The sequence below is a fragment of the Sinocyclocheilus rhinocerous genome, unplaced genomic scaffold, assembly GCF_001515625.1.
Source record: "Sinocyclocheilus rhinocerous isolate Xijiao unplaced genomic scaffold, SAMN03320098_v1.1 scaffold54, whole genome shotgun sequence".
Classification (NCBI taxonomy): Eukaryota; Metazoa; Chordata; class Actinopteri; order Cypriniformes; family Cyprinidae; genus Sinocyclocheilus; species Sinocyclocheilus rhinocerous.
In genome coordinates, this window is record NW_015647078.1 from 1,538,450 (window position 1) to 1,552,099 (window position 13,650).

A 13,650-nucleotide genomic window follows, 5' to 3' on the forward strand; every position below is an offset into this window, starting at 1 on the left:
GGTGCCATACTTCCGGCGTCCCTGCCAGCGCTTGCTTCATTTCTAGGAGCTGGCGTTGGTCTCGACGCACGTGCTTTTATAGCTTCCTGGTCATGACGTCACCCGCCCGTGACGTCCCGCCCAGCTATTGGACTGATTTCACATGTTATTCAGAGCATGGTCACAGAAGGCGTTCCCCTAGCGTTTTCCGATGCAGCGTCTCGTTCCCTCGAGGAACCAGGGTTACATACGTAACCTGAGACGTTATTTTAGACACAATGTTGTCTGCTTTGCTCAATTTTGCCAACGAACATAAAGACAAAGCAGAAATGTTAATCTCCAAGCAACAGACAGGGCATTTCATTTCTTAATCCACGTTTTGAACAAATTGGGTGAACCATTAGGCTCGTTGGATTTGAAGTGGCACTGCACAGATTGATCGGTGTGTGACTTCAAAGTACCACGAGAGTGATTGAAAAGCATAAGGAGCCATCTGCTCTCCAATTGCTCTCGCGGTACTTTGATGTCATTGGTCTGATGGTGATAATCCACTTTAAGTCAAACAAGCCTAATGATTCAATGGACCATTCATATAGAATTCGGTGCATTCCAAACGGGATATATCACCAAACAGAATATATCACCCTCCGTAGGGCACATCGGAGTGAAAACAATCATGGCCCCCATATTGAAGGGTCGTTCCAAACTGAAGTGCTCAAAACTAGCCACTTCAAAGGGCCCTTTGGAATGAAGGATTTCGAAAGGTACAACTGATGGACACTTTGGGCCCCCATGATCTTTTGCACAGATTCTTTGCATGATGACGGCGCCTCCATGTGGGCACAGGATGATGACGCAGAAGGGCACTTCAAGAAACAGTTGTTTGGTCCCCTACACCCTTCAACCCTTCAAAGCTCTCACTCCGGAGGGTAAACCCTTTGAAGGGATAAGGGCATAGGGATGAGCCCTTCCGAATGGAATGCAGGGATTTTCGGCAGCCATTTGAACGAATCAAAAGAATGAATGAATGAATGAATGAATCATTAAGACATTTACCACAACCTACTGGCAGTTTTAGTTTATTATTTAGAGTAATATTTAATTCAAGAAATAATTTCATATTTCCATAGTAATGATAATAATAATAAAAAAATAAAGGTATAGTTCACCCACGCAAAAATGAAAATGTAGTCATCATTTACTTACCCCCATGGTCCAAAGGAGTATGTACAGTAAATTTTATGTTGAATCAAACAAAATATTTCTTGCTGAAGCTACTTTTTTTATGTCTATTTGATGCTTTACACAACAATGACTTTAAATTATCTTTTGGGAGTAATTTCTCAGCCAAATTTGATGTGTGAATGTGTTAGATTATTCGCCACATTATGTAAATATTTAGATTAAAACTTTTAATCGCTTTACAGCCCTAATATATACAGAGTTCTGGCATGAAACTCTAGATGGCGCAGTTCGATAGGTCTAACTCAATCTGACCCAATGACATCATTATCACATGGCACAGCTGATTGGTTCTCTCCTGTATTGGTAGTCAATGAGCTCGCTGCTCAACATTCAAATATATGACTAGTGCTTGCCTAGCAGTTGCAGCTTGCTTCAGAAAAGCGAAATCAACATCTAAGATAAGTGAATACTCTTCTAATTCATATCGCTGTGTGTATTGCGTGGTCTGCCTAATTGAATTAAAAAATGAGCAACCATGATCAAGTTTAAACTAAGTGTCATGTTAGCAGTTTGCATTATATGCAGGAGCGAATATTAAGCATATTAGCAGCAGCATTTAGCATCTGTGTTTATACAGCTGGAGCAAAAGGCAGTTTAGAGCATATGTAATCGCTCTGAGGACACGCCAATAGTAACGGACATGAAACAGGTTAAATTAAATAAACATTCGTATGTATGCATTCAACGGGGGTTCACCATATACATCGGCGATTATCCCAGTGTTCACGTTCGTTATTTCTAAGGTCGATGTTTTCATTATGATGAGTGTGTGGTTGATTTCAGCCGCGTCAGAAGCACACGCTTATCGCAGTCATCTCAACGACAGTGTTGCGGGAGACGCTGAAGATCACTATCTACGGCTGTAACAGTTAGTTCCGAGTGAAATGCATTATGGGTAGTGTAGTTCGGAGAAATGTGCTCGTGCGATGTGTGCTCTCGCTGTGCTGTGTATTAAAAAAAACGGAGAAAGAACATTTATTCTGCTTTTATTTCTGTTCATCTAGGTCAGTCCATCCAAGGGTTTTTGTGCACTCTAACTTTGACAACTTTTATCTGCATGAGAGGGTAAAATGGCATGCATCAGCTAACTTTGTCCGTCTCATCATTGCAAGAACATGAATTAACAAGCTGTTACGCTGCCGCTGGGACTGATGGAGTGGAGAAAGTAACAGCAGTTATCAAATTACTAAATTATTATATTCTTATCTATCAGATTGCAACGTATATCCATTTTGTTAATTAAACATTACACATAGTGTGCGTCTAATTAGAGTTAAGCCAGTCGGCGTGGTAGCCCAGGCTCACATACTGTAGTCATAGCCCACTATTGTTAAGCCGGTCGGAGTGGTAGCCAAGGTTCACATAGCCATAGGCCACTATTGTTAAGCCGGTCAACGTGGTAGCCAAGACTCACATAGTCATAGGCCACAAGTGTTAAGCCGGTCGGCGTGGCAGCCAAGGCTCACATAGTCATAGGCCACTAGTGTTAAGCTGGTCGGCGTGGTAGCCAGGCACACAGATAGTAATACATGCGGTTCACATGGCTCTTCAGAGCAGCAGCAGTGCATATGTCTTGGCAATAGATCTGCTTGTTTGGGGCTGTTTTGTTCTTGTTTGGCTTGTATTGTCCCTTCTATGTCTCCTGCTTTATGGGAGGGTTATTTCATGCATGTTATATTTGCAGCAGCAATATTTCTTACATGCTCACAGCAGCATGTTGTGGACGTATTGGCAGTAGCAAGTCTTGGTACTTGCTCTGCCGCAGCAGCAGCAGCGTAGCAGATCTATTCCACCAAAACCAAATACATTAACATTGTCATGTACATTACCATGCCAATCCCTTGTGGCTGTATTGGCAGTAGCAAGTCTCGGCACTTGTACTCGGTACTGCAGCAGCGTAGCAGATCTATTCCGCCAAGACCAAATACATTAACATTGTCATGTACATTACCATGCCAATCCCTCCGAGAGTTGTCATGACAGAAATATATATATATATATATATATATTCACAGTTTGTGATCGTATCACTCCGCTTGCGGTACTTCTTACAGCGAGTGTCATGGCAGACGCCCAAATCCACTATAATTTTATAAATATTACTGTTTTTGTGTCACAGAATGTAGTTTTAAGAGGTTTTCAGGCGAGAATGTACTTGTTTATAGTTCAAATATGCAGTTTGTTAATAAAGATAACGCCTATTTGAAAATTTGCTTTAACCTCTTTGGACATGTGAGCTCCAGATGGTCAGCAGCCGTTCTGCGCTCATGAAGCCGCCCGAGAGTGCCTCACATCAGCCAGAACTTCTGGAATTTACCGCTGGCTCTGATGTCTCTGTTGTGGTTAAACATGAGATGTAATTTGTTTTGGGTAAATCTAACAGTAGTCTTTGGTCTCATTAATCCATTATTTGTTCCAGAAAAGATCGTTTTGGCAAAATCTCATGTTTATGTAAATTCAGTGCTGTATATCAGAGTGCTGCCTTTGTACTTTTGACTGAATTGCCTAGCGACTTTTATGATGGCTGTAGTTGTTGTTGTTTATTAAATATTATTATTCAATAAATAATATTTTATAAATAATATTTTATATAAATAATAGTATTTAATAATGTTTTGTATTTAGAAACATTGCGTGTTCGTGATGGTGATTTTAGTTACATTGTTCCGCCATTAGATGGCAACAAGAGACTGTTTTTATGAGTCAGCAGTAAGTTATTTTTACTTGCAGCTTGCCGCAGCTTGACGCAGCGAACAAATGCACTGAGCAGCAAAATCACCCTTAACAGATGAAAGGATATTAACATTACGACAAAGATAACGTTTTCCTCAGCAGATACTAAAACTAATGTTTATTGTCAATACCAGACCGATCTGAAGAATGAATTCTGTATCAGATGCAAGTAATCACATTCACCCAGTCCATCTCTCTCTCATAATACTCTACATAATACAGTGAGCTTTTAATACAGTAATACAATAAGCCTTCAATGAAGCAACTCAACGTTCATTCGTTACTAGTTCTAAAGTGACGTTTTGGAATTAGTAACGGAGGCTTGGGCTCAGCTGTTAAACTGTTAACTTTAGATTTGAATCCGTGGCTGAAGGAAGTAGTTCTGCACAAAATAGGGCTTTTAAAGACACTCTGTTGTTATTTTGTTTATGTATTTACACACTCGTGCTGTCGAACTGTTGTATAAAGGCAATATCACACTCGTAGATGTGAGATAGCCTATGGCTATATATCGGCACGCTGTGATTACCTACAGCCGAATCACAGCCGTGCCAATACACAGCCGTATCTCATGTCTACTTCTGTGATATTGCTTATATATATTCACATTTTTGCAATGCTGCTGCCTTATATTAAACTGCTTTAAATTACTTTTTGTCCACATCAATCTACACTCAATACACCATAATGACAACGCAAAAACAGAATTGTCACAACTTTGTAAATTTATTTGAAATAATAAAAAAAAAGGTTGAATGGGGGCAGGCGCACATTTTCAGGTTTCTTCAGAAATGTTTGATTGGGTTCATGCTCAGGCTCTGGCTGGGCCACTCAAGGACATTCACAGAGTTGTCTATTAGCCACTCTTGCTGTGTGCTTAGGGTCATTGTCCTGTTGGAAGGTGAACCTTCTGCCCAGTCTGAGGTTCTGAATGCTCTGGACTGGGTTTTCATTAAGGTTATCTCAATATTTTGGTGCATTGACGAGTCCCTCAGTCCCTGCCGCTGAAAAACAGTCCCACAGCATGAGGCTGCTACCAGCACACTTTACTTTTGAGATGGTACTCTGCAGGTGATGAGCAGAGCTGGTTTCCTTCAAACATGATGCTTGGAACTGAGGTTCATCAGACCAGAGAATCTTGTTTCCCACAGTCTGAGGGTCCTTTAGGCGTGTTTTCATGTGTCTTCACTGAGGAGAGGATTGAGCCTTGCCACACTGCCGTAAAGCCCAGATCGGTGGAGTGTTGCTGTGATGTTTGTCCTTCTGTAGGTTTCTCCTATCTTCACATATGATCATGGAGTTCAACTAGAGTGACCATCAGGTTTTTGGTCACCACTCTAACTAAAGTCCTTCTCCATTGATTGCTCAGTTTGGCTAGGAGGCCGGATCTACGAAGAGTCCTGGTTTTTTCAAACTTCTTCCATTAAGGATTCTGTGAACCTTCAATGCAGCAGAATTTTATTCTGACCTTTTCCCCAGATGTGTGGCTTGATGCAATCCTGTCTCTGAGCTCTACAGACAGAACACGCAGATCTAAGCAGAAACCAAAGGATAAAGATCACTCCGAATACAAGATGCCGTGCAGTGCCATGTTGTGGAAAAACAGTGTTTGCATTGCCTGCCTTCCAGTGTTGGGCAGTAATGCATTACTTAGTAACGTGTTACTGTAATTTGATTACTTTTTTAGTACGTAATTTAACGCGTTATAATTTTCAAAATAGTAATTAGAGTATAGTTACAAGCCGAGGTCTCTATACGTTACTGCCGCGTTACATTGCTGACAGAATGCAGTGTTTTATAATCTGGAGATTGTAAAAAGGATGTAGCACACGCATTGTCGAGTCAAGTGCCAGTGGATTGGAGACCTGCTCCCGCGAGACCCAACGCAACAGAGTGCGGCGCGGGACAAAACTTGATAGGCGAGTGCAGCGACTCGTGTGTGTGTGTGTGTCTGTGTGCACGGGATGCAGGAGAATAAAATGATTCACGGGACTCCCGCAAAATAGAAATATCTAAACATAAAATATCTAAAACAAATAAATTGTTATTCATCTATTGCACAAAAGCGAACTTAGTCATTTGTTCACTTCATTTTACCGCTGATTCATTTACAAACAAGGCACAATTCGACGTGGGAATTTCAAAAAGATTGAAACTAATAGACGATGCTGTGCCAACTATATTGGATCCGACAGTAATGTCGCAACGCACAAGTGTGAGTAACTGTTTTCATTGCGTCATCACTATTGCTTTGCCTCTGCTTACAGATCGTTTGATAGTTATTTACGTGTGTTTGACTGAAAACACAGCAGCATGTATCTATAAGGGATGTACACTGTCAAACATACACAACTATTAGCCAATCATAGCAGTGGGCATTTACTAGTCTACAATCCACCACACCTATTCAAACAGCATTCTGATGAGGGGGCTTAAAACAGGACAGAAAATAACTTATTACTTATAAATTGTTTTTTGATGTAAAAACATATTGATAACACTATAAGTGGGCCTCAGAGAACAGTACAAAATAAAAAACAAAGGCAGTTCATGACCCTGTAACGGGGGGGAAGAATCACACGACAAGAAATCTCAATCGATACCCCGGAGGGTGGATTTATTGGGGTGAGGGGTGCTAGTGAGAAAGGTCCAGGTAGGTGCTCCGGTGCCGTGAGTGCTCTCTTCAGTCTTCCCAGTGCAGAGGGTCCGTGCAGTGCTCCTGTGGGGCTGGTCGGTCACACGCTGCTTTCTGTGGGGAAAATGAGAGGGCGAGTTAGTGCTCAGTCTCATGGAGGAATCTCCTAGATGGCAGGGCTTGCGTGGCTTATGTGGCCGCCGCCTGATGAATCGCAGCTGTGACCGATCAGCCTGTGATGATGATGGCCAGGTGCTCCTCGCTTGTTTCCAGGGCGACGCTGATGAAGCTTCGGGACGCTCGTCACACCCCTTTAAATATTACCCTCTCTATTGCTCAGATTGCCTTGCCTTGTATAAACAAGGCAAGCCAGTCTGTTGAATTCTGGGTGCTCTGTATAATTGGTTCCCCTTCAGGAACTCGAGCTGCATCGAGACACTTTGGAAATGCCTTCAGCGTGACCAGGCTCTGAATCACGTGTGTAATCAGTCCAATGGATGGGCGAGACGTCACCAAAGGGGTTATGTAGCTACCAGGAAGCTACAAAAGCACGTGCGGTGAAAACAGCGGCAGCTTCTGTCATTCAGCGAAATGCTCTGTGTGTGTCTTATTTACTGTTGTCTGTCACTATAACAAACAAAGCAGCAATGCCAAAAGCAAAAGACAAGTCCAAGGGCGGGCATGATAAAAGCAAGCATCAGTTTAGGCTGTGTGTTCCTCCCTGCCCTCTTTACATCACGGGCTGGGATACAAATAGCCTTTGCATTGTTTGCTTGGGAGCGAAGCACTCTGAGTCAGCTCTCGAGGGAGAGCGGCAGCGGCGGTCATGGGGATCGCAGATGGATCTGGTAGAGGGAATGGATACGGGTGAGTTTATTTCTTTTCTTCTTCCTCGACCACCAGATCCAGCGCCCCCTCCCAGGGTTCGGAAGCACACACCGAGGGAGCGGTTTCTTCTCCCCGAGGCGAGGGCTCGACGCTCAGATTATTCTCCTCCTAGGAGGGCGATGTCGACAGCGTCGACGAACCCTCTCAGTCCGTCCAGTATGAGGAGCTCGTGGAGGTGATAACTCGCGCTGTGGCCAAATTAAATCTTGAATGGCCCGCCGAGAAGCAGGCAGAACCGACCAAAAGAAACTCGATGCACGCTTTTTACGGTCTAAGCCGCTACCTCCACGCCGAGGCTTGCCGTTCTTCCCCAGTCTCCACACTGAGGTGTCGAGATCTTGGGCAAGACCATTCTCGGCCCGCCTCTTTAGTCCATCGTTAGTCGATTATTCCAGCGTTGTGGGACTAAATGAGCGCGGTTATAGGGCGATGCCCCGGGTTGAACAGGCACTTGCGGGCTATCTGTCTGCGGTCTCCTGGCGTGGCATCGTCCCTAAAAGCTCCGGCAATGCCCACCAAGCCGCTTCGTACCACTTCAGCACTGGTGGGCAAAGGGTACACGGCGGCAGGTCAGGCTATTGTATGCCTTCACACGATGGCTGTATTACAGGCATACCAAGCGGACCTGCTAAAAGAGCTAGATGAGTGTGAGGAAGTTAAAGCCGATGAGTTTCCGGCGAACTGCTGATTTGTCTCTCCATGCCATGAAAGACACCGCCAAAGCTATCAGGCGGTCTATGGCAGTCTTAGTGGCCGCGGAGAGGCATCTGTGGCTGATCCTGTCCAACATTAAAGAGAAGGACAGGGTCTTCCTTCTCGACGCCCCGCTTTTGGCCAATAAGTCTTTGGCCGAGACACCCTTGCTTTTGGCCAAGAAGTCTTCGACCAAGAAGCCCTGATATTTATGTTCCAGGGCTTCTGAGGGCAGCCCCCTGCTGGGGAAGAGCAGTGTACACCTCATTACACAGTGCCCATCCCTCCTCAGTGCCCTCAGGAGACCGAGCTGTTAACCCTGCCACCGCTGGTGCTTCGGGGCACAGCGGTCTCCAGCGAGCACACATCTCAGTGTCCGCCCGAAAACATAGCGGCTCTGGGAGGCTCTCTGCCTCCAAGGAGGTCTCCAGTGTGGCTGGTGCGGTCATTCCCTTCCGGTCCTCCACTTCAGGGCACCGAACTAGCCGCTCCTATTACACCAGAGGTCAGTCTCAAGAGACTGATTCCCTTAGTAGATTTTCTGGCAGCGTGGGCGCTTCTGCCAAATATCTCACGATGGGTCCAGCAGACTGTAGAAAGAGGTTACAGAATTCAGTTTGGTTCTCCTCCGCCTCGTTTCAACATGTTTCAACAACGTTTATTATTATTATTATTATTATTACAGCCGGTACTTCATTGTTCCGAAGAAGGATGGGGGGTTGCGTCCCATTTTAGATCTGCGTCAGTTGAACCAATCAGTCATGTGACTGAAGTTCAGGATAGGGATCATGGGAAGTTCAGGATAGTCTGAGGACTGGTTTGTCACAATCGATCTAAAAAATGTCTCCATCCTTCCTCAACACAGGAAGTTCTTGAGGTTTGCTTTCGGGGGTGAAGCTTACCAATGTCGGGTTCTTTCGTTCGGCCTTGCACTCTCACCCCGAACTTTCACAAAGTGTGTGGATGCTGCTCTGGCTCCACTGCGACTTCAGGGCATCCGCATACTCAACTATATCGATGATTGGTTGATTCTAGCTCAATCGGAGCAGACGGTGGTTCGGCATCGAGATGTCGTTCTCACCCATATGAAAGAGTTGGGCTTAAAAGTGTGCTTTCTCCATCACAGATGACCACTTATCTGGGCGTGGTGTGGGATTCGACCACGATGCAGGCACAGCTGTCTCCTGCTCGGATCGAGTGGATCCTCACTGCAGTCGCGAGAGTCAGAGAAGGCCGGTCACTCACTGTCAAGCAATTTCAAAAACTTTTGGGTCTGATGGCAACTGCATCCAACGTGATACCTTTTGACCTGTTGTACATGAGACCCCTACAGTGGTGGCTCAAGACCAAGGGGTTTTCCCCGAGGGGATATCCACTTCACTTGATCAAGGTCACGCGGCGATGCTTTCGTTCCTTAGACATGTGGAGGAAACCTTGGTTCTTGTCACAGGGCCCGGTGCTGTGAGCTCCTTGTTGTCGCGTAACTTTAACGACGGACGCGCCCCTTACCGGTTGGGGTGCAGTCATGAGTGGCCACCCTGCCCGCGTTCTGTGGAGCGGCTGCCATCTTACATTGCACATCAACTGCCTGGAGATGTTGGCCGTGTTTCGAGCACTGAAACACTTCCACCCAGACCTGAGAGGCCATCATGTGTTGGTGCGCACCAACAACACAGCGGTGGTCTCTTACATCAACCACCAGGGAGGTCTGCATTCTGCCTTCCTTCTTGGTGGTCAGTCTTTGGGAAGACACCCCCTGGTCACGCGTTTCCTCCATGGTGCACTGAGGCTGAGGCCCCCGGTACACTCTTGTGTCCCCCCGTGGGACCTGGCCATGGTCTTGGAGGCTCTCTGCAAACCTCCTTTTGAACCATTAGAGGAGGTTTCAGATCGAGTTCTGACACTTAAGACTGTCTTCCTATTAGCCTTCTCATCGCTGATGAGAGTCAGAGATTTGCAGGACCTGTCAGTGGCCCCCACCTTCCTAGGCTTTGCGCCTGGCCTTGCCAAAGCTTTTCTATTCCCCAGGCTGGGGTATGTCCCTAAATTGCCCTCCTCGGAGCCACGGCCCGTCGTACTACAGGCCTTCTGTCCTCCTCCCTTTTGGGAGCCTGACCAGCAGAAACTTAACTGTACGTGTCCAGTGCGAGCAGAACTCGACAGAGCTGCCATGTGGAGGAAGTCTGACCAATTATTTGTCTGTTATAAGCAGACCCTCAGTCTGTGGATCGTTGATGCCATCTCCATGTCCTATGAGTCCTCTGGTCTCCCCTCGCCCTTGGGGGTCAAGGCTCACTCCACCTGAAGCGAGGCGGCCTCCAAGCCCTTCCTGCCGCGTGTGGCCATGCAGGATATTTGTAACGCTGCGGGTTGGTCTACGCCGCTCACCTTCATCAGGTTCTGCGACCTCGACGTTCATACCACTCCTGGTTCCTCCGTCCTTTTGCCGTAGTTGTGCTGAGTACATACACACTATGCAGGGACTTGAAAATCTGGCGGCGTGGGCATACTCAGGCGACGCAGCTCGAGTTCCTGAAGGGGAACACCTCAAGGTCAAGTATGTAACCCTAGTTCCCCGAGGGAACGAGACGCTGCGTCTCCTGCCATACTTCCGGTATCCCTGCGAGCGCTTCCCTCATTCTACCAGAAGCTGCAGCTGTTTCCACCGCATGTGCTTTTATAGCTTCCTGGTCGCTACGTCACCCTGTCTGTGACGTCTCGCCCATCCATTGGACTGATTACACACACGGTTCAGAGCGTGGTCACTCTAAAGGCGTGCTCCCACGCCCTCGGGGAACTAGGGTTACATATGTTCATCCCTGCTCACTTTACTGTGGAATTCACTGTCATACAGCAGCAGGACCAACACATCCCATGAAAATGTGTAACTATTTTATGTTTTAGCAAATTGGTGGCTCACATTGTGTGGCAATCTGCTTACGCCCCAGTGATGGTTATGTTTAGGGGTGGACCTTCATGCTTGCTTTTTTATAAATATATATATAGTATGTTTTTGTACAAAATCAATCAAAATGAGCACCTCATAAAAGTTGCGTTTTACAATGAGATTGTGTTGGCAGGACAGTTGAACACATATTGATGAATTTGTTTGGATTTTAATATTGTTTGTTCCTTTCTTGGTTATTTTTTTCCTTTAAAAAATTACATTTTGTTTTACAGTTAAGACAATATAAGACAATAATTCAAGCTGCCATAAATAATGCAGCTTGATTTCACAAATAAATTGCAAGTGAATAAACATCTATTAAAAGACTACTGTGGGTAAATAATAAAAAACACCATTTTCAAGTAGTCTGCAGAGATCTAATATAAAGGTTACTCAGCTTCATCCTCACATGTCATGCTTTCATTAAGATCCTGTTTAGCTGTTCACATCCCAAGAGTAAAGTATATCCCAGTCTATTCCCTGTCAAGCCACAGAGGATTATATTAATGAGCCAATTGCTTTAGGTTTTATTCTGCCACTTGTTTGTTTGATAAACCTGTACCAGAAGTTATTTACTGGTCTCAAAACAACCATTATAAAGAACCACTACCAATTCCTATTAGTCACATCAGTAACTCATTACTAGTCTGCAGCTTCTCCTCTTTTCCACCAGAGGAAGCTTCTGCCCAAATGCCCAGACTTTGTAATAACTGTGAAGACTTTGTAATTCTCAACTGTTATAACGGTCATATCAAATTCATGCCAAGCAGCCCTACTCAACTCTTTGGTGCTCGTTCAATGGTTCAGGACTTCCTTGAAGAATGGGATTTGAAAACTGCCATCGATACACATAAGTGCTCACTTCTGCTGCCAGGTTGTTTTGAACCAATCAATCGAGTTTGTGATTAAAGAGATAGTTCTATCATGACAACTCTCTGAGTGATTTGCATGGTAATGTACATCACAATGTTAATGTGTTTGGTAATGGCGGAATAGATCTGCTACGCTGCTGCATCAAAGCAAGTACTGAGACTTGCTACTGTCAATACATCCAGAACATACTGCTGTGAGCATGTAGGAAATACTGCTGCTGCATATACTGTATAACATATATGAAATAACCCCCATATATATAACATCACCTGTAGCAGATCTATACAGGTGGAGCTGGGGGAGGTGGAGGGCTTCTGAGGCATGCTGCAACTACTACAGCAAGCAATTGGCAAGTATTTGAATGTTTAGCAGCAACTCATTGGCTGATGATACAAAAAGAACTAGGGCTGCACGATAAATCGCATGCGATATTTAACGCGCATCTTGTCAGAAAGCCGGTTCTGTAATCAGCGGTAAATCTCCATCACGTGCGGGCTTTCACATGGAGCAGCATTAACTACACAGAGCCGTTGTTCACTGACGAGCTGCGCAAAACCACATTCATATTCGCGCGATTTTTCTCAGCTGTGCCATTTGATAATGATGTCATTATGTCAGATTGAGTTAGACCTATCAGACTTCGCCATCTAGAGTTTCATGACAGAGCTTTGCATTTTACCCAAAAATATTGAATACAATTATTTCAAAACCACAATTATGTCATATATTTGAACACAAATAAAGATAGTTGAGAATAAGAAAAATGTGTTTACACATTCACACAATAAATATTAAAAGTTTTGGATTTTTGGACAGTTGGATTACTTGTTGAACTCATGCCTACATGGTGGCTGGAAAAGGATATATGACATTTATAACTGCTTTATGCACTACCGTATATATAAATACAAATGCATGGATATATATCATAATATGCAGTATTTTCCTCGTATTTCAGTACATATATTGTACATACATGCTCCCTGTCACGCCCCTGAACTCATTGTGTTGTGTTTTCCCTCCCCAGGTGTGCCGTGTCTCAGTTAATTAGTCATTCCATGCACCTGCGGTCCCCTAATTGCCCAGTGTTTATTAGCCCCATTCTGTGCTGTCTGTCTTTGTCTGAGATTGAACGTCAACCCCTGTGTTTCCTGTGTTCCAAGCTGCCAAGTGTTACTTCCTGGATATTCTGAATTAAAAGACTATTGTTGTTTGTGTACTCCTGTTCTCCTCGCTCCTCGCATTAGGCTAAAGTGTGACAGAATCTCAGACCAATACAATTACCTCCGTTTGTCTACCCTTCGTTTTGTTTCCGGGTTTTCCTCAGTTTTTTGTTTCTGTAGTGTTTTCCCATGGATCCCTTCACTCGCCCCGAATTCCTCCTCCTCCTGCTGAAGCAGGGAGACAAAGCTCTCGAGGACCATACCAATCTGTTGCTGTTGGTCGCTAACATCACCAGCTATCCGCTGTCGTCTGAAGATGGTCCTCGCGAGGAATTCGCCGCCTTCGTGGAGTGGACTCTGGCGAGAAACGGGTCGCCACTCACCATCTGCCCGGTGGAGGATCTCGCCGGATCCACTCCGGACCCAAAGCCCAGCCCACCATCTCCCCGCGGTACGGAGCATCAGCCTGAGCCCACCGATGATGGAGAGCCATT